We start from the raw sequence: 22,779 nt of genomic DNA, 5'->3' as shown, positions 1-22,779 counted from the left end.
TTCATAATTTTTATCCGTATAATTTAAATTTAGTAAATTTGTATGACCATTGGCCATTATCATTATTCCAATGATATACTAATTCTATTTGACCTGCGGCTGTGCATTCGCATGATATTAATATCGAAAATGTTTTCAAACCAGATATGTCAAATTCCATCACCATAAATCAACCCTCTCGACACACAAATCATAATAGTTAATAATGAAATAAATGATATTTCTATTTTAGGGGACGCCGAGGGTAATTATATAACGAACCAAATAAGAGAAATAATTTAACGATTATAATATTAGTTTTTTTTGTCGTATAAGATGTTTAGTTTTAGGTTTCAGATTTTATATTTAATTCGGACAACTTGATATCGATAAGTATTAATATTCATTTTTACTTAGTAATATAGATTTAAATATTTTTTGAAAATAGCTCTTTCCTGGTATAGCTAAATCAAATTGAAATTAGAATGAATAATATTTTAATAATAAAATTCTATCAAATTTATATAAGTTAATCGTTTGATTGCATTATAAAAATTGTCGTTATATTTATAGAATCGTTACAGTTTTATAAAAAATTTCAAATACTAAAGATTTGTTAACAATTCAAATTTATATGCAAAAGTACATGCAAAAATTCATAAAGAGATAATATATATCAGGTATAGAAAAACATGTTCTTTTTTTAAATTACGAAGTTAATTATAACTTTATTATGAATTTTCGCTATACACAATTTTATAGAAAATTTGAGCAAGTACAAAAAATAGCTTTTTTCTATCAAAAACTGTTAAAAGTAGCTTTGTTGCAATTAAAAACTATATGCTCATTAATTTAACAGCAATTTTCTAATACAAAAAAATTATAATTTTTTTTAGTGACTAGAATAGTTAGGCCTATAATACTATAATGTGTATAACGTGTATATTTTTGCATATATATATATATATATATATATATATATAATTTTTAAGTTTAGAAGTTGTTCTGATAAAAATTAAATGAACTTCACAGAATTATACTAACTTCTTTTCCATATGTTATTCAGCTTAAAATAATATAAACAATATATTTTAATATAATATTTTCAAAAATATTAAATTTTTTTAATTTGTATAAAGCTACTCCGCATACTTTTTCAATTTATTGATTATATTAAGTAGCAACTATGTATCTGGGATAAATTTGCCTAAATCGCACCCCCAAGAAAATAATTATGTAATATTTTGTTCAATTAAATTGAAAGAAAATCCTTGGTCTCTATTGAATTTTTGAATATCTTCTGATTAACATTCTATTGTTAGCTAACAAGTAGAACATAATTATTAAAATAAAACCTGAAATAAAATGAAAATATCACGAAATAACTAATGTGCTTATAAAATTATCAATTTTGAAAGTGACTAAGAATAAATATGAAACTGGCAATAAAATGAAAGTTGCTATTGGATATCTTGTTTTCCAATTTGAGCAAATACTTTGCAATAATATATGTATCCGTTATTTTTTACCATTAATCCAAAAAAATCATTAAACCAACACGTGAAAGAATTTTTGCACAAGTACGACTTAAGCAACAAGGTCTTTGAAATTTAAAACTAGTAATATAATCTTATCTAATCAAATTCTATAATTTAGTTATGTCTAAGCAATGTCAAATAATATAAATATTATATATGTCAAGTAATATAAATTAACATTAGTAAGGAAAAAAGCCAATTATATTTGTAGAAACTTCACAAAACGCTCACTTTTCACTCATATTTTTTTACACTAATTGTAAGTAAACCAGTCCTCAAATTTATTTAGTAAATACTTGCTTGCTTTTTTTTTTTTTATTTATGATTTATTGGCTTTATAAACTAGTATATTAGCCATATTTGCTTGCTTTACTAAATAGTTCTATTACATGGAACCAGAAGATGCAAATCATAATTATCATTTGAAGTTTTTTTTCGATTGTCCATTTATGATAGTTTCCGTTATCAAATATAAATATAATTTTTAATTTTTAATTATGTCTTTATCACTGAATGGACCATCCTTCTAATTTGTAAATATTTGCTTGATTTACTGAATAGTTTCATCAAATATAACCGAAAGATGTAATTCATAATTATCATTTAAAAAAATATAGACTTAGTTGGTACGACTTGAGCATTTATGATTAGGTTTCCGTCATCCTGTATATATTAATAATGTATTGAAGCCTAATAGGCTTATAATGAATGTTGTTATAATAACAATCGTAGCGTTGAAATATCCATTATTCTATTAGAGAAGATTATCTGTCGACGGTGGTGACGGTCTCGCGTCACTTTATCTCAAATAGAGTAGGTACGATTGACCAGATTTCGAAATATAAATGAATTTATAATGGAAATCTGTATAATCTGTAGGATTTATTGCGCCATCATTTTTTGAAAAAATACTCTTTCATATGCGATGTTTCACGAACACAATATTGGCCCACTTTCGTGAACCGTTTTTGATTGAAATGTGTTAAGAGTGAGTCTATAAAATTTGTTCATCACGTAAATTTTAGTAATTTTTACATAAAAATTTAATCATTAATATATTTTTTTGGTGTATGTTACAATTATTTTCTTTATGTTTTGTTGCATTAGACTTCTTCTTATACAGCATTTATAAACTATCATCGTTTGTCTTAAGGTATTAACATAGTGATAATTATGTAACTTCTATCACTAAATAAATTTTTAAAATAATCACGAACTTCCTAAAGAAGTTGGTTTTTGACTTTGGTTCAATATAAAAATTTTAAACTAAAACTAAATTTATGAAACTGCCCCAGTTTAATTTTGCGCTTTATTAAAAAAGAGCAGTGCAATTATAAATAAATTGGTGATTTTGTAAACATATCAGCTAATTTTGTCGATAAAACAATATTTTGTTTGAAAAAACAATCAGAAATTGGATTTTGATTGCATTAATATTTCGATTGCATTAATATTTCAACTTTACTGTCAAAAAACTTTGTCTAAAAAAATATCCTCTATTTTGAAAAAGACTGACAAGATTAAGGAGTAACAAGATTTTGGTTTTCTAAAGAACGAATTAAAAAAGTCACTAATATTTTTTATCTAACGTAATTCATTGTATAATATGTACATATATTAATTGTCAAATATCTCCCTTCCGATTTTTTGCTCCTGGTTTATAATACAAAAAGGCGAAGGGAGATATTTGACAACCTTATATACATATTCAATAAATGAAAATTCAAGGTAGATTTTTGTCCAGAAGTTGTAAATAATGAAAAACATTTATACTTACATTAAGAAATTCCAAAACAAGTTTTCCAGGCATTACATTATTATAATCATAATACCTAAATTCCCTAATTTATTATCCGAGCATTTGATTTTAACAAACATGAGTGCAATTAGAAGTAAATTCATATTTTTAGACATCATTTTGCCAACAACCGACTTCAACAATTTAACCAACAGTATTTTTTATGAAAGCTTCAAAAAATGTTCTTCATTAGGCAAGAATTTATTACTATTGTGATGATTTTAATTGTCTTATTGTAGTCAATTGTTCGTATAGTCTTTTATATAATTCAAAAACAATTTATTACTTTTTTGGTAAAACATCGATCAAACGAAACGATCATCGATTAATTGAATTGTAATGAAATATATAGAGTTTTTATTTAATTATCACTTACAATTGTGAAAGCCTTAGTGATTACAAATAATAAACTAAATTAGTGGGGTGTATGGCATCGTGCCTTAAGGCAAATTGCTGGAACTTCCCGTACCGTAACGAAATGTTCGAGGAATACTGAATGTTTTCAAATAGATTATTATTGTTCAAAGTATATTATAACTTTAGTCAGAATTTCAAATTAAATCTGAATTATTTTCGATATACAAAAAAAAAATGTTTTCTGAAAAAAAAAAATGAAAAAAAAGTTGAAACAAAATTTTTGTTCCAAAATCAATTATTTTATTAAGACAATCAGAAAGTTCTTTGATTCATTTAAATCGGACGCTTAGTTCTCTTAAAAATTGCCATTTTTTTACATTTAGCTCCGTATCTTCGAAATGGCTGGGCCTGCCTTTGCCAAAATCTGTTTGAATGTTTTTTTAGAACATTCAAATCGCATGCTCCGTTCTATCAAAAACTCGATTTTTATTTTCTGCACTCTTTGCTCTTTATCTCTGTAACTGCTGGACCCGCCTTTGCCAAAAACTAATCAGCTCATCTCCTTATCAATAGGAATCGAATGTTTTTTTGAACCATTCAAATCGGTTGATCCGTGCGCCCGAAAACGTGACTGGAAATTTGTATTCATGCATACATACACACACACATCCATTTTTTCTGAAGTATGCCAAAATGTTCAGAAACCTTCAAAACGTCGAGAAATGTAAAAATTTTCAATTTCGATTTTTGGCCCATTACAATAACTTACCCTACGGGAAGTTAAAAATACTAATATTATTCGTCATACATTCTTAAACTTTAACAAAATATTATGCAATTCTTGATTTTGTGATTTTGGAATTTGATGTGCAGCTTTATTTATTCTGCATTTTGTTATTTATTCTCGATTCTGCTATTTGTGATCGACTCTGCAACTTTGGATTGATTTTGCAAAATATGATCCTGCTGTGATTTAAAAACATGTGATTTTGGAGCATTTGTTTTCCTGCAACTTACAATTTCCAAACTGGTGATTTTCTTATACACGAGATAATCATATTTGAGAAATTCGGACTTGTGATTCTGCAATTTGTGCTATTGGAGCTTGTAATTCTGCAACACGTAATTTCGGAGTTTGTGAATCTGCCGTAATTGCTACTCGAACAAATTTATTACTTGGCTTGAAATTTTCTATAATTAATTTAGCTTTTCTTTGTATCATTAATGTTTTGGCTGCGTAAACCACCCATTCGCCTATAAAACAACAAAATGCAACCAGCAAACCCACAAACCAACCATAGAATAAAATCTTTAGATGTTTCAAAGAAATCACCACCAAGGGATCACTTTTCACGATAGTTTTCCGAATGTCTTTTATCTTGTCAAAATAAAACCAATGATCAACTATTTTATCAACAATTCCAAATTCGAACAACCTCATCATGATGCCATTGAATCTTTCCTCATAAGGAGAGTTTTTCAATACAGTAAACGATGTTGGGTATTGTAAAATATTTTCAATTGTATGTGACAATGTTTTGTTTATATCAAAGTATTCAAGAAATAATTTTGCGTATGTAGATTTTAAGACAATTGCATCTTGCCTTTTTCTCAAAACTTGGCCGATACTTTTATCCAGTTCTAAGAATACAAAGCGAATTTGGGTTTTCTTGTTCGCGCTCCATTCCACATTTTGCATGATGATGTTTATGGCAGGATCTGCATATATTGTCATATTGGATGCTATTAGTTCTTGCAAGTTTTTGAAATATAAGAATTTTGGTGGAGTCATCAACTTGTTCACCAGTTTTCCTTGGATGAAGTTGCTGTACACCACACTGCTCAATGCTAAAGTTAGGAATAAGATGCGTTCAAAACGTATTTTTGGTGACTTTTGTGATACCATCAGTGCAATTCCATATGCTGTAACTATGATATCCAGAAATCGTTTGTTGGTGGTTTCCACAAATTTGGCACGAGCACGCACTAGTAACCACCAAATCAACACCAAAACCAATATCGTCGGGATAATAATAACCCAAAAGGCTTCATCTTCAGAACTCAGGTAACTATAATCCATTACGTATCCCGTTTTTGGTGAAATGATACTTATTGATTTTCTGTGAACCGGATATAAAGCTGTGACTTTGTCGGTTCCATTGCAAACACTTAAGTCGACTAAATTTGCAAAAATATCTACACGTTTACCTAAGAGTTTTTCAATATTGGGACACGTATCGACATCACCTTCTTGACCAATTACAAGAATTTGGTTGTAGTTCATGACATTTTGTAGAATTTGGGCGATTATTTGCTCTACTCCAGAGAAACCTAGAAACAAATGATTAATATAATGTAGAATTATATTGTTATTATGAAGAACGATAAAGATTAACAATGTCAATCTATTTGCTGTGCAATCAGGCGTATTTTACATATAAACAAGCAAAAAGAGTCTTATCAATTCTAGATGATACAGTTATCATATGATTTTTTCTTGCTTATATATACTCACCTACTAAATGTCCTGTTTTGTTACTAACAATATTCATATATCCCAGTTCGTACGTCATATGAACTCTGACAGGATAACCGTTCATATTCAAAATCCTTTTCTTATAAACATTTATAACATTTTTAATATTCAAATTTTGCGCCAAATAAAATTCATACATATATCCACCTTCTGGTATACTTTTAAAAGGATTATAAAATGACACCAGGAATTTGTTTTCGTTCTTGAAAATTATCAAAGCGTTTAAGAGTTGACGTCGTTTCCAGATTTGTTGTAAAAAATTTGAAACTTGTTCTCGATTTATATTTGTTATAATAAATATTGTATGGTCGTTTAGATTTTTGGATATTTTGTACAGGATATCTTCAGTTTGGTCCAAGGTTTGTGATATTGTTATTGTTAGTCCATTTGTTGATCTAAAACTTAATAAATAAAATTATTATGATACTATGAGTAACTTTATATATAAACTTACTCTGTAGAAGTATGAATTTGAACAGGTACAAAACGTCTCTGAACAATATTTTCTAATATTGTCTCAACTTCTGGTTTTATGTATGGAGCAAGAACATTCATTGTACGTGAATCCTTAAAAATATAATATATAAACATCTGTAATAATTAAGAATTAAAAGTGCATTCCACTACTTACTAAATAAATAAAAAAATCCAAAACAAATTTACGAGGCATTACACTATCATCATAATTAATACCTAAATTCTCAAATTTTTCTGCCGAGCATTTGGTATTAACAAACGTAAGTGCAACAATCAACAATAAATTAATGATTTTAGACATCATTTTGTTAACAAGTGTCGTCAACAATTTAACTGATAGGGTAAAAACAATATATAATAGGCCTAAAACTTTTTTCACGAAAGTTCTATAAATTGTTTTTCTTTATGCAAGAATTTATTATAATAATGACTTTAATTGTCATATACTCTTTTATATAATTCATTAAAAATTTATTAGTTTTTTTTGTTGATTTTTGTTAAAACGCCGATCAAACGTGACCAGGAATCGTTGGAAAAATAGGTGAATAGATGAATAGATGAATAGATAAAATGAAGTGTATTGTAATTAAATATATAGAATTTTTATTTAATTAAAATTGTACTTAATTACTTAAAATATTTTTGGTGACTACAATTATTACTACAGATAAAATTTGCCATGTGTTTTTAAAGATTTGCAAAATACTTTTTTCAAATTGCATTTCTCGAATGTGATTTTGGAGGTTGTAATTATGAAATTTGTGATTTTGCAACTTTCGATTCTGCAACTCCTGCCTGTGCAACTTTTGACTCTGCATATTGTTTTTGCATATTGTGTTTTTTATATAGTGTTTTTTTTGGCATTTTTTAAAATCGATTCGGTAGGATGAGCTTAAATGTGGACGAAAAGTTTAACACTTTTTTCAAATAACAAAGAAACGGCTTGGCAGATCGTCGCACAAATCTAACAAACGATAGTCCTCATCGAAATACATCAAATGGCTTTTAAATTTCTGAAATCGGTTCAGGCGTTTTTGAGAAAACGTCGATGAAAGGTCTAATTTTGACAAATGCCAAAAAAACGATACCAATTTTTGCAAACTTTGACGAATTTTCAAAGTTAAACCAATTGTCGTAGGGCCGTAATATTTTAGTATGGTCTAGAAGACTATAGTATCTACCGTCAAAAAATAATAATAAAAATCGTCGAAAAACAAATTTTTAACACTTTATTACAAGAAAACGGCCCGGCCAATCTTTACCAAAAACTAATCAGCACGATTCCCAATCAATATCTTTCTAACGGTTTTTGAATATTCATAATCGGTTCAGAATTGCGGGCTAAAACGTGGACGAATTTTTTTTCACTTTTCTGCTATTTATAAAGAAACGTCTCGGCCGATCGTCCCACACAACTGACAAACGATAGTCCTCATCGAAATGGCTTTTAAATTTTTGAAATCGGCCCAGCCGTTCTCGAGAAAACGGCGATTTAAGGCAAAAAATCTGTTCACATACACACACACACATATTTTTCAAAATCTGGTCTCATTCGATTCAGAATAGCTTGAAACGTCGAGAAAACATAAAATTAGCGAATCGGATTTTTTGATGAAAACATTATCTTCTCATTCGGGAAGTTAATAAAAAATCTACAAAATCTTAATCTACAAAACGCACAAACTTAAAATAATAATTCTGTCATAAGTGTATATTTATCTTAACACATACACGTAGTGTGTGTTATAATTAGATTTTGTGGAATTTTAAAATAAAAATATACAAAATTTTTTTGTCGTCCCCTAAAACTAATCGTTTTTTCACAAGGAAAATATTTTTTGTGTGAGAAAAACTAACCATCAGTAGGAATCGGATGTTTTTTTAATTATTCAAATTGGTTGATACGTGCGCCCAAAATCGTGGACGAAAAGTTATAGCCATATATACATACACACACACATTCAATTTTTTTGTAGGTACGCCAAAATGGTCAGGAACCTTCAAAACGTGAAGATTTGCAAATTACCATATTACCATAACTTACCCCACGGAAAGTTGAAAATTATCTAATTTTGAAATCTTTCAAAAAATATTTATATTCAGGATTTTTCTTCAATTTTTTCAATATTCAAATTTGTCAAATGTTTTTAAAATTTTCAGAAATGTAAAAAAAATTAAATTCTCAAAAAAAAATATTTTTCATTTCTGAGCTTTTAAAAATAGGAAACTAATAAAAGCACGGAAAGTATTAGCAATTTGCCTCATATTACGATGCCTTGCACCACTAGTTATACCGGTGACATGTTCATGTTAAAAATTCGAATACAAGAACATATAAGAGATTTTATTTATATCCATATTATTAAATATATTTCAAGCCACAGAAGAGAAGTCATAGGTCTTTTCCTATTTTTACACTTGGGCTGTCATTCTATGAAAGCATCTTTGAAAGGTTTGCTTGTTGCCATTCGATTTGTAGATGTTCGGCACATATCTCCGCAATCTCCTTTATTTGAAAAGATCAAGGAATTTTTGTCGATGCAGTTTTATTAATGTGTTCATGTATACGTTATATTAATGTTTTTATTGGTATTGATATTGGAAACGGTTCAGCGGGCGCACGAGCTCTCTCTTCAAGTAGGAGCTGGTAATAAAAAATAACAATTAGTGGGGCGCATGGCATCGTGCCTTAAAGCAAATTGCTGGAACTTCCCGTACCAAATTTTTTTTTTATAAACTATTAACATTTTTGAAAAAAAATTACTCTGAAAAATTAGATTTTTGAGAAACTATAAATTTTTGACAAAAATTTACTTTTTTTTGAAGAAGACTTGGAATATTTTGGAAATTCTGAACTTTTTTTCAGAGCAATCGTACTGCTTTAACTGCATAGAGACAAAATATTGAAGCGCGTAAGCGCTGCGCCGCTGTCTAACGGATAAGCATTGATACGGAACCCATAGGAATGTAAACAAAATTTATACTTATTGTTAAAATCTCTATAAAATATCTGATAATTTAATGTGCATATGTCTAATGATCATTTTTGACCGCCAAATGGCATTTTTTACTTTTTTCACAAGATCTCCGGACCCGCTAGACCTGCCTTCATGAAAATTTAATCAGTTCTTCATCTTGTTAATACAAGTAAAATGTTTTTTGAATTATACAAATCGGACGCTCCGTTCTCCTAAAAACGGAGTTACCGTTTTTGGCATTTTTTGACCCATATCTACGGAACGGCTAGACCTGTTTTTGCCAAAAACTAATCAGCACGTCTCCTTATCAATACGAATCGAATGTTTTTTGAATTATTCAAATCGCTTCATCCGTGTCACACACACACACACATACATCCATTTTTTCTAAGGTATACCAAAATGTTCAGAAAGTTTTGAAACGTAAAGATTTATAAAGATTTTCATTTTCGATTTTTTTGCGATTACTATAACTTGCACTTCTGCACTCTTTGCTCGGTATCTCCTAATCGGCTGGACCTGCCTTTGCCAAAAACTAATCAGCCCATCTCCTTATCAATAGGAATCGAATGTTTTTTGCACCATTAAAATCGGTTGATCCGTGCGCCCGAAAACGTGGACGAAAAATTATACCATACATACATACACACTCACACACACACAAACATCCTTCTTTCAAAAAATGTTCAGAAACCTTCAAAACGTCGAGAAATGTAAAAATTTTCAATTTCGATTTTCGGCCCATTACAATCTAAGCGCCACTCTGGTACAAATATTTACCCAAGTGCGTTTAGACTGTTTATGTACTGAAGCACTTTTTCAATTTGGTGAAAACTGTCGAAAAATGTGAAAATGCCGCCAAGCTAAGCACAGTATAAGTAAAAATGTCGCACAGAATTATTTGCAAATGCGTTTAGATTGTGACTGTACGAGAGCACTTATTCAATTTTGTGTAAATTAGTCTATTGTAACTATTTTTTTGAAATTGAATTCGAAATGAAATGACGATTTTTAATGTTCTGGAGATAAATTGATTAATGATTTACATTTGATTTGCTCAGATATAACAATAAGATAGCAAAAATAATGAAATTTACAGTATTTGTAATAATATATTTGAAAACGTTTAAAATTTCTCGAATTTCATTACGGTACGGAAAGTTCTAGCCTTAAGGCACGATGCCATACACCACTAGTTTCAGTTTTTTTTTCTATGAGTGAAGTTTTCTTCCATTTGAGTAAATTTTCAATATCAATTCTCAATCTATTATACTGGATGTGGATAGATAGATGAGATCTGAGATATTTCTCATCTCGCGATGAAACCGAAAGAAACACAACACCCAAGAAATAAGACGCGGCCGATGATACTTCAAATAAAATCCTGCAGAGTCGTATTTCTTACCCAACGAACATATATAGGATTGGACAACATCGGCGATGAAAGGGTTTAAATTAAATTTAGATGTTAGGAATCAAATAAGGAATTAAAAATTATAAAAGGGTTGTAGAACTCGATGTGCAATTAATTGTGATGTCTAAATTAATATTCGTATAATTAGCTAGTTGTGCATGACATTGTGTCTTAAGGCAAATAGCAGGAACTTACCGTACCGTAATAAAATATTCTAGTAATAAAAGTTGATCAATGATTTTTGAAAAAAAATGATCAATGACAATTATTTTTAGTTTATTATAAACACTAAAAATTTTATCATTCAATATTTTATATTATATTTATATTAGTTTATCTCAAAAAACACTTAAATATTTATCCAAACAGAGCTCGATTAGGTTTTGTTTATATAAAATGAATCCATTCTATCAATCTTAGGGTGCGTCAATTAGTCACGTGATCGACTTTTTGAGGATTTTTGATCCCTTCCACTCCCGTGGTGATACGTAGTTATACAAAATTACCCTCCCCTCCCCCACCAAACATCACGTGTATTTTTTATTACGAAAAAAATCATTTTTTTTTTATTTTGCTATTTTGCATATATTTGATTTTTTTTAAAAACTTCAGATAAAAAATAAATACACGTGATATCTTACTATACCGCTTTCTTCCCCACGTGATATTTTGTGATTTTTTGTTAAAAATCCCCCGTCTCCCTGAAAACCTCACGTGATTAATGGACCTTACCGCTAAGAATTGTTAACTCATAAAATATAAAAATTTTGTCACAAGCGAATGATAAACTTAAGATATATTTATTTCAGTTATATAATAGAGCTTAGGATTTTTTTTTTGATTTTGAAAAAAAAAATGTTAGTTAAATTATGTATTAAGGTATGTATTAGTTAACGTCGTATGTATGTATGGATACAAATTTCCAGTCACGTTTTCGGGCGCACGGATCAACGGATTTGAATGGTTTAAAAAACATTCGATTCCTATTGATCGGGAGATGTGCTGATTAGTTTTTGGCAAAAGCAGGTCCGGCCGCAGATACGGAGCAAAGAGTGCAGAAAATACAAATCGAGTTTTTGAGAGAACGGAGTATCGGATTTGAATGATCTAAAAAACATTCAATTTGTAATGATTGGGAGAAGAGGTGATTAGTTTTTGGCAAAGACAGATCCCGCCATTACGAAGATACCGAGCTAAATGTGCAAAAAATGGCAGTTTTTGAGTGAACTGAGCGTCCGATTTGAATGTTCTGAAAAACTTTCTGCTTGTATTGACAAAATAATTGCTTTTGAGGATAAAAAATGATTACATCTTTTTTTATTTTCCATAAAATATTTTTGTAATTTTGGATCAAAAATTCAAAAAATTACCCAAGCTAAGCACAGTATAAGTGAAAATGTACACAGAATTATTTGCAAATGCGTTTAGACTGTGACTATACGTGAGCACTTTTTCAATTTTGTGTAAATTAGGCAACTATTTTTTTGAAATCGAATTTGAAATGAAATGACGATTGTTAATGCTCTAGAAATAAATTGATTTATGATTTACATTGGATTTGCTCAGATATAACAAGATAGCGAAAATAATGAAAGTTACAGTATTTGTAATAATATATTTGAGATCATTTAATATTTCATTACGGTACGGGAATATCCAGCAATTTGCCTTAAGGCACGATGCCATACACCACTAGTTTAAAAAAAATTAACTAGTATATCTTTCATAAAGTTTAAAAATCTTTTTAGTATTATTTCTATTGTTAAAAGAATCCTATATAATTTATCATATTTTTTTAGTTTTTTGCGTCTTCACTGTGCTATTAATCATCTACTATTAATAAATATTAACAACCATTGTAATTAATTTTTAAAAATGAATATTAGTAATTTTTATATTAATTTTCCACTTGACTAGTTTAGCAAATGACAAAACGTGTAATTATTCTCTAAGTGAAATGAATTCGAAATGAAATGACCATTGTTAATGTTCTGGAGATAAATTGATTTATTATTTACATTTGATTTGCTCAGATATACAAGATAGCAAAAACAATGAAAGTTACAGTATTTGTAATCATATATTTGAACACGTGTAAAATTTCTCGAATATTTCCATACGGTACGGGAAGTTTCAGCAATTTGCCTTAAGGCACGATGCCATACACCACTAGTTTTAGAATATGATTATTGCCTATATTAAAATTTGTTAGCCAGTTAATTGCGGCGCCCACATCTAACATTGCACATTTATAATATTGAAAATTTTTATAGTAGGGTGAGTTATAGTAATCGCATAAAAATCGAAAATGATTTTTTTTATATATCTTTACGTTTCAAAAGTTTTTGAACATTTTCTCATACTTAAAAAAAATGCATGTGTGTGTGCGGTATGGGAAGTTGCAGCAAATTGCCTTAAGGCACGATGCCATACACCACTAGTTTATAATTACCATTTGTGCTTTTCATAATCCTCGTCGCACACTTTACTATTTTACCATTTTACCATTACCTTACGCCATCAATTCGATTTCTCCGGAACTCGTAAATCTGGCTCGCGCCGCGCTCCGTGCGCCCTGCGACTCGCAACGGAAGCGGTCGTTTCTCCTCGGCGGAAGCGGACATCTCTCTCGACGCTCCCGCAATCACCCGGACCAATCGGAAACCGAATATCCACAACTATCTTCTCTTGTCTGTTTATTTATTTTTCTTTCGCATTCGCATTGGCATTCCTTTTCGGTTATTAATCCCCGGAGGATCGTATTATATGATTGGACATGGATACAAATTGACATGTGATGAGTAATAAAAGTTAGAGATGATTTTATATCTTGATATTGAAAAAATGGCAAAGATGTTGGCAAATGCTACTCAGAGTAGAATTAATTCTAGCCACACATTGGACTGGTTAATCAAATACATACTGTAACTGATATTGATATTTTTCCATACATTTTATTAACTACCCGAAGAAGAGTGTGTTTTCATTTAAATATCCGATTCGCTAATTTTGTTTTCTCGACGTTTCAAGTTATTCTGAATAGAATGAAACTAAATTTGGAAAAACTGTGTGTATGCGTGTGTATGTGAACAGATTTTTTGCCGTAAATCGATGTTTTCTCAAAAGCGGCTGGACCGATTTCAAAAATTTAACAGCCATTTGATGTATCTCAATTATCAGTTTTAAATCCGAATCGATTTAAAAAAATCAAACTGTTCGAAAAATATTAGTTGGGAATGATACTGATTAGTTTTAGGTGAAAATCTACCGAGCCGTTTTCTTGTAATTAACTGTTGAAAAAAAATTTAAGCCGATTTTTATGGAACTTTTTTTGGCTATATATATCGTGGTCTTATAGAACTTACTAAAATATGAATGCTTTACGACTAGTAATTAATTTTAAAAATTCATCAAAGTTTGATAAAATGAGTAGTTTTTTTTACGCTTGTTAAAATTAAAATTAGGCTATTTACTTGCTAAGAGTACTTGGTCTTAATGAACATACTAAACCATTAAAATCATGCGAAATCTGGTTCAATTATAAAAATGACTGATTTTTGAAAATTTGCTTTTAGAAAATACTATGAACACGTTAAGTGTTCGTTCCTTTTCAATTATGTGTAATGAATACACTCGGAATACTTTTAATCACTCATAAGTTATTTTATTTTCTATTGATTAAATCGAATATTTACGCGTATCGGGAAATTCGTGTAATTTGCTTCAAGGCAAAATACCAATACCAACTAGTTTCCTTTTGTTTGATATTTTGATTAAACAATATAAATGATATGAAAATATTTTTAAATTTATTAGATTATAAGCTTATCGTTAGTTTTTTATGTTTTGAATTTTAATACAGTTGATTATGATATCAAATATTGTGGTTATGTAAAGTAATAGACTTAATATTAGATTTTTGAAGTATTTTAATACGTCCAGGAAATTTTTTTTTTCTGAATAATTGGATCTTGTATTTATTATTGTAATAAATGCAATGAAATAAGATGTACTTATTTTCAAAATCATACTGTACAGTAATCACAAAAAAATCGAAAATGAAAATTTTTGCATATCTTTACGTTTCTGAATATTTTGGCATCATTTGGCAAAATATATGTATATGTGTGTGTATTCTGTGTATGTGTGTGCGAATACAATTTTTTGTCCACGATTTCAAGAACACGGATCAACCGATTTGAATGGTTAAAAAAATATTCGATTCCTATTTATAATGAGCCGTGCTGATTAGTTTATAGCAAAGGTAGGTTTAGTTCTTTCGAAGAAAATACTGGGAAAAATGGTAATCCAGTTTGTGAGAAAATGGTAGCGTCCGATTTTAATGATTCAAAATAATATACTTGTATTAATGGAATGAAGAACTGAGTAAATTTTTGGGAATGCAGGTCCAGCGGTTTAAGAGATCCAGAGGAAAAAGTTAAAAAAATACGGGCATTTGAAATTATGTAAGAGTACTTATATACACCAAACAAGCCATTTGATATTTCTATTTTATCCAGAAAATAGAAGTATTACTCCAGGTTTGAACCAATATGCCCAAAATATTTTCTTTTTCAAAATTCTCAATTATTTATTTTTCAAATTTTCGCGATTTTTTAAAATTTTAAGTTTTTCAAAATTGATTCTTAAAAAACTTTAAAAATGCTGGACGCAGTTTTGAAGAAAGTATTTAACCATATTTAAGGTAAGGCTCATTTAGTATAATATAATATATATTTTTAGAAATATGAGTGTCCTATGATGCATTCATTCATATACATAAGTGTGCAATACCATTCGTCGTCTAATTCAAAAGCTCTCTTATATTTCGTCTATAAAGTTACAGTATTTATAATAAACCAATTGAAAATATTTAAACCAATCTTATTAATCATTGATGCATTTTTATTGATTATTAATTTCATTTTTAGAATGCCCAGTTATGGTACTGGAAGTACCAGCAATTTGCCTTAAGTACTAGTTAAACATTTTATATTGAGTTATACATCATTCTCGCAAGCCTTTCTCTTGCTTTTTGTATATATATATATATATATATAATATATAATGCAGGAATATAACCGCATAAATCCTGGAAAATAAAATTTCTTGTAGTCGTCGTACTCGTAGACTTCTTTCACTTCGCAAACTGTTGTGCGCGCCGAGTCGCACAATAATTGTAGAGCAGTCACATTATACTCTGTATTTTGAACATGTACATAACTGTGCGAAAATAGCGCCGAGCCAAGATTCTTAAAGTTTGGATATAAAGTATCTCTTTTTAACTGTCACATTTTAAATTATTAACTTCCCGAAGGAGAAGTTTATGTTTTCATCAAAAAATTCGATTCGCTAATTTTATGTTTTCTCGACGTTTCAAGCTATTCTGAATCGAATGAGACCAAATTTGGAAAAAGTATGTGTGTGTGTGTGTATGTGTGTGTGTGCGTGTATGTGAACAGATTTTTTGCCGTAAATCGACGTTTTCTCGAAAACGGCTGGACCGATTTCAAAAATTTAAAAGCCATTCGATGTATCTCGATGAGGACTATCGTTTCTGAGTTTTGTGCGGCGATCGGCCTGGCAGTTTCTTCGTAAATTGCAGAAAAGTGAAAAATTTTTCGTCCACGTTTTAGCCCGCAATTCTGAATCGATTTTGAAAATTCAAAAACCGTTCGAAAGATATTGGTTGCGAATCGTGCTGATTAGTTTTTGGTAAAGATCGTCCGGGCCGTTTTCTTGTAATAAAGTTTTTAAAAAAAAAAATTTCGACGATTTTTATGATTTTTTTTTGACGTTAGATACCATAGTTTTCTAGGTCATACTACAATATTACGGCCTTACGACAACTCGTTTAGCTTTAAAAATTTGTCAAAGTTTGCAAAAATTGGTATCGTTTTATTGACATTTGTCAAAATGAAATCTTTGATCGACGTTTTCTCAAAAACGTCTTAACCGATTTCAGAAATTTAAAAGCCATTTGGTGTATTTCGGTGAGGACTATCGTTTGTCAGTTTTGTGCGACGATCTGCCAAGCCGTTTCTTTATAATTTGAAAAAAAGTGTTAAACTTTTCGTCCACATTTAAGCTCATTCTACCGAACCGATTTTAAAATATCAAGAACTGTTCGAAAGATATTAGTTCGGAATGGTACTGATTAGTTTTAGGTGAAAATCTACCGAGCCATTTTCTTGTAATTAACTTTTGAAAAAAAAATTTAAGCCGATTTTTATGGATTTTTTTTAGTGATATATACCATGGTCTTATAGAAGTTACTGAAATATTACGGCCTTACGACAAATAGTTTGATTTTAAAAATTCATCAAAGTTTGAGAAAATGAGTAGTTCTTTTGAGATTTGTTAAAATTAAAATTAGACTATTTACTTGGTATAATGATAGAGTACTTGGTCTTGAACATAATAAACCATTAAAGTCCTGAAAACTGGTTCAATTATATAAAATTTGCTTTTAGAAAATACTTCGAGTCAAAGTGTTCGTTCGTTTCAATTATGTCTAATAAATCCATTCGGAATAATTTTAATGACTCATACATTTTTTTTTATTGATTATGTCGATTATTTAAACATATCGGGAAGTTCATGTAACTTGCCTCAAGGCTAAATACCAAACCAACTAGTTTTAATTTTTTATTGTTCACGTTCCTTTCTACAGTACGCTGGAAAATTAGTAATAATTCTAAAAATTTCGTGCTGTTTAAGAAATGTATGTTACTATTTTATTATTCATAGTTCCTACATATCTTTGATATTTTTTATAGGTACATCTTTAAGATATTTTTATAATAAATATTTCAAAGTTGTTTCTACTGCTTCATATGTGTATATAGGTTTTCATTCATCTGATCAAGAAGCATATGTACGTTCGCAATTCCATAAAAAAAAGTTATTGATAGATATTGTTACATAACCATAACTCCATGGTTATTTGAACAACTAATGTTGACGTAAGTGGATGATTTAGTTCATTTTTAAAAGTTAGTATATATGAAATGTAACGATAATGAAGAACAAAAATAAACCCATATTGAATATAGAAAAAACCAAAAGAAAGGGTTATCTTTACTGCTCGTCCACTAAAAATACTCAAATCTCATGGTAGTATCTTTAACAAGTTATTATATGAATGCAATAAAACTATAATCTTCTATATGTTGCATTATAAATTAAGTTACCAGTTATTAATGAATTATAAAAATAAGGGCAAAGTAGTTGGAAGTGGTATTAAAAAAAGTTGCATCAACTTCCCCAAATGTGTAATAATTTACTTAATAACCGAGAATTTGATTTTTGGATGAAATTTTCAACTGCACTATTACGTATATCATATACGTAATCCCTGATATTATTTAATGACTTAAATTAATAGTAAAATTTTTTGAACAAGTATATAAGTTTTATTGATTTATTTTTCCGCTGATTTCAAAAAATGGCTTTTAAATTTGTGTATATTCAAATTTTGATTCACAAAGACGATCTTTTTTCAAACTTTAATCAATTTCTAAACTTAAACGATTGCTATATACCTTTGGAGTTTTAGTATGGTTTAGTATGGTCTTTGAGGATCATGATGTCTATCATCATAAAAATGTTTATCGAAAAAAACTTTCTACAGTTTATTACGAGGAAACGATTCGGCCGATATTTGTCCAAAACTAATCAAGACGATTCCCAAATAATATCTTTCGCATAGTTTTTAAATTTCTAGAATCAATTCAATATTTTTAGCTTAAACGTGAAAGATTTTTTTTTAATTACTTGGCCGATCATCTCACAAAACTGAGAAACGAAAGTCCTTATACATCAAATGGGTTTTAAATTCATGAAATCGTTTCAGGCGTTTCTGAAAAAACGTCCATTAAAGGCCTAATTTTGACAAACGACAAAAAAGCGTAACTAATTTTTGTAAATTTTGACGAATTTTTAAAATTAAATGACTTGTCGTAGGGTCTTAATATTTTAGTATGATCTAGAAGCATGGTCTATATATCTGTTGTCAAAATAAATTCATAAAAATGGTCAATTTTTGTGCCAGCGAATCTTTACCATACACTAATCAGGCCGAATTCCAATTAATGTCTTTCGAACAGTTTTCGAATTTAGAAAATTTTCTTTAAATTGCGGGCTTTTACGTGAATAAAATTTTTCTCACTTTTCTTTACGAAGAAACGGCTCGGCTGATCTTTGCGCAAAACTGATAAACACTAGTCCTTATCAATGGCACTTACTTTTTTCAAATTTAGTTCATTCGATTCAGAATGGTTTGAAATGTCGAGAAACCATAAAATTAGCAAATCGGATTTTTTGATAAAAACATCGACTTATCCTTCGAGATGTTAAAAAAAGCACTGGGATATTTTACTGTTGTTCCACAAAAAAATTACTTCAATCCCGTGTGTACATAAGTTTTTTTTTATCTTTATTTTATTTACAACTGTCCAGTTAAGGACATTCAGTAAATTTAAGGAATTCACAATTGTCAGCCGTGAAGGGTGAAGGAAGGAACATTGTATACTATATTGACATGTTAGAAAAACAACTCAATAGCTATAATATTATCGATATAATATTAACAATATTTTAATGTTAATGATATAATCTTAACTGTTCACTTATAAATAATTTCTTATAAATAACTAAGATATTTCAAGCTTTGTCAAGAAAATTGATTACTTAGATCAAGTGTGAGTGACTATTACGATAGTCTTCACCGAAGACCTCGAATGGTTTTTAAAATTTTGAAATCGGTCTATCAGTTTTTTAGAAAACGTTAATTTAAGATGAAAAATATGTTCATATACATACACACAAATAGTTATATTGTTCTTTCTTCATAATCGAATTATATTTCCATCGTTGTATGTTGACATTCATTGTGATTTTCTAACACCTTGCCTCGTAGTTCTCTTCCCAGCACGCGGACTATTATCATTCCGGCTCTCGGGGCGCCGTCGACGAGACGTACGGAGTAAAGTGGAGCTTTCATACACCGATACACGATGCAAGCTCAAGCCGGCTTATTTCATATGTACCTACCTATTCCAACAGATTTCTTATACGTATACATACCTAGTCGTACTCGTACGCGAATCATTTCAAATGGAAAAATATTGCATACGAAATACTTTTAAAATATCCACTTTTTCACACTTTTGGAGATCCGTGACAAGAGTCTCTGTAATAAAATCTCACAAATGGTTCTTGATTGTTTCGACATATATGTATAATCCTGTTCCTATTATGTTTGGTCCTGTTAATATTATGATCTGGTGAAATTTCAACCAGTAAACTGTGGTGCTTAAATCGAACAGTTATCTTATCTGATATCTGATTAGCGGAAATTCCTCTATAATTTATATTCGTCATTGCTCAATTATGATGGCACTAATATTTGACAGAGTTTTGCTAATTTGTAACACAGAGTTTTACCAAAAATACATACAAGTAATAAATCACAATTATAAGAAATGAGTGAATCAGTCGTGCATGGCATCTTGTTGTTTATAAAATAAATTTTTACTGGAATAAACTTTTTTTGAAAAAGGATGAGCTCACAATATTTGTTTTATACTTATTGAATCATCATATTTAATTTATAGATTTAAAAAAAAACATGAGCAAATTGCTGTAACTTTCGGTACCGCTCAGAAAATAAAAATAATTAAAAATGAATAAAAATTCATTAATTTTTATTAACAATTATTATAAATGTTTTCAAATGGATAATTATAATTACTATATATTTTATTTTTCATATAATATACAGTGACGATCTTATCGCACAAAATACCTAAGAATATTTACATTGATGGCGAATGAATCCATCTAAGGATATATTTTTTAGAATAATCAATGAGAATTTAGTATTTGATTGCTTTTCTATATACAAGTTATATATTTGGTAAAATGTTTTTTTTTAACTAATTTATTTATTTTCAGCAGAAATTCAATTCTGAGAACTGGGAGGTCTTTAGAGACATTTAAAAAATGAAGTATAGAACTCTTTAGAACAAAGGGTCAACTTCACAAATCGTGAAATATACACAATTATAGGATATACATGTTATGATTCAGAAAAAGTAAAAAAAAGCATTAAAAAAAATTACAAGGACAATGAAGTAGTGATATTGAATAAATATAATTAAACTTTTGGGTTGTTTTGTAGACTAAAAAGTGTGTTTTAAAAAGTGCCAAATTTTGCAACTAATTTTGACCAGAAAGACCACGAATTTCATAGCTGACGCGTTCAATTTAGTTGTTACTAGATGTCTGGAAATACAATTCAGAAGGATGAATTTAAATGGAAATTTGAGTTGAAAAAGACCTCTTAGTTGACACTAAATTGCTATTTATCCATTTAACCAGTCAAAAGATACAAGGCTTCAAAGGGCAACCATAAAACTGGAGATACTAACGAAAAAACAAATCGCTATGTATTTTATCTTTATTTGTGATGTTTTATTTGATCAGAAAAACATTTATATAAAAGTCCACCCAAGTAATGAACAGTATTTTCAAAAAAGCAAGTACATATTCGTTTGTGGTCAAATAATTTCGTTTGTGGTCGACTCGTAGTGATCGTTTTCCTCGATTTTTGAGCTATTTTTAATCCGTTTTTTATCGTCTTGTTTTCGACTCCTGAGTTCCTGGTTCCTGAAGCTCTCTTCTGGAAATCACGAGGTAATGCACTGATTCTTTTAGCACCAATCAATATTTCAAATTATATTAAAAATTGCTTAATTTTTTTTCTGTTCTTTAGACAACAAATTGGTAATCGGGATGTTCCAGAAGAATCGGTGATTTTAAACAGAGGTCAGTGCATTTTCATTTCTAGGCATGATTCTAAGGGTACGGTCACACGTCTTGTTGGGTCACGTCAAATTGCATTAATATCAAGTGTAAAAATCGGTAATTTTGTACTAAAGATAAGTCGAACCGTGAGCTAGGTTATAGCTAGGAAAACGTCAAATAATTATACAATTAATATTTATTCAGGGTAGACAAAATTGTGACAGTACCCCTTACTAATCCACAAGTTTCTTTCAGCCTAATAAAAAAATCTTCAAAAAAGAAGTGAGTGTAGTAGGTAATAAAATTCGTAAAGTCGTAAATTAATTAATTATTAAAAAAGAGTGCTAATTAAATAAATTTTGCATAATTTCGCGTAAAACAAAGTGTGTGTGAGTGAACAATTTGAACAATTTGACTCTGTGCAATTTTGCGAAGAAATGCTGACATCCATGCAGCCTGAGGTAAGAACAAGTATATGTACTAGATTTTATATAGGTATTTTTTTCTAAATCATTTTTTTTTCAAAGTTTCCAACAATTTTAAAGCTTTTTTTAAAAATTCAAAAAAGTATCAGCAATTCGCCTTAAGGCACGATGCTATACACCTTCGCTAGTGTTTGTAAATATAATATATTACGAGAATGAGTAATAGTATTTGTGTACATAATAGTACGAGAGTTTCAATAATAATAATTTTCTATTAAGTATGTATGTAATTACTAAAAAGTGTTCAACAAATTTATTTTAATTGGTGTGCTCTTAATATAGAAAGCTTTTCATAAATATTTATTTTGTTGTGGAGAACGTTTTCTTGTTTGCTATTTCAGACCTATTAAAAAGACCTCCCCCATTACAAGTGAATTTTATATTTACATTATAAATATTGCTGTACGC

Source organism: Ctenocephalides felis, unplaced genomic scaffold (assembly GCF_003426905.1).
Source record: "Ctenocephalides felis isolate EL2017-DRISC unplaced genomic scaffold, ASM342690v1 CF-g0.4_SCAFFOLD_01170, whole genome shotgun sequence".
Lineage (NCBI taxonomy): Eukaryota > Metazoa > Arthropoda > Insecta > Siphonaptera > Pulicidae > Ctenocephalides > Ctenocephalides felis.
The sequence above is the reverse complement of the archived record's forward strand: the minus strand, read 5'-3'. Positions refer to the sequence as shown.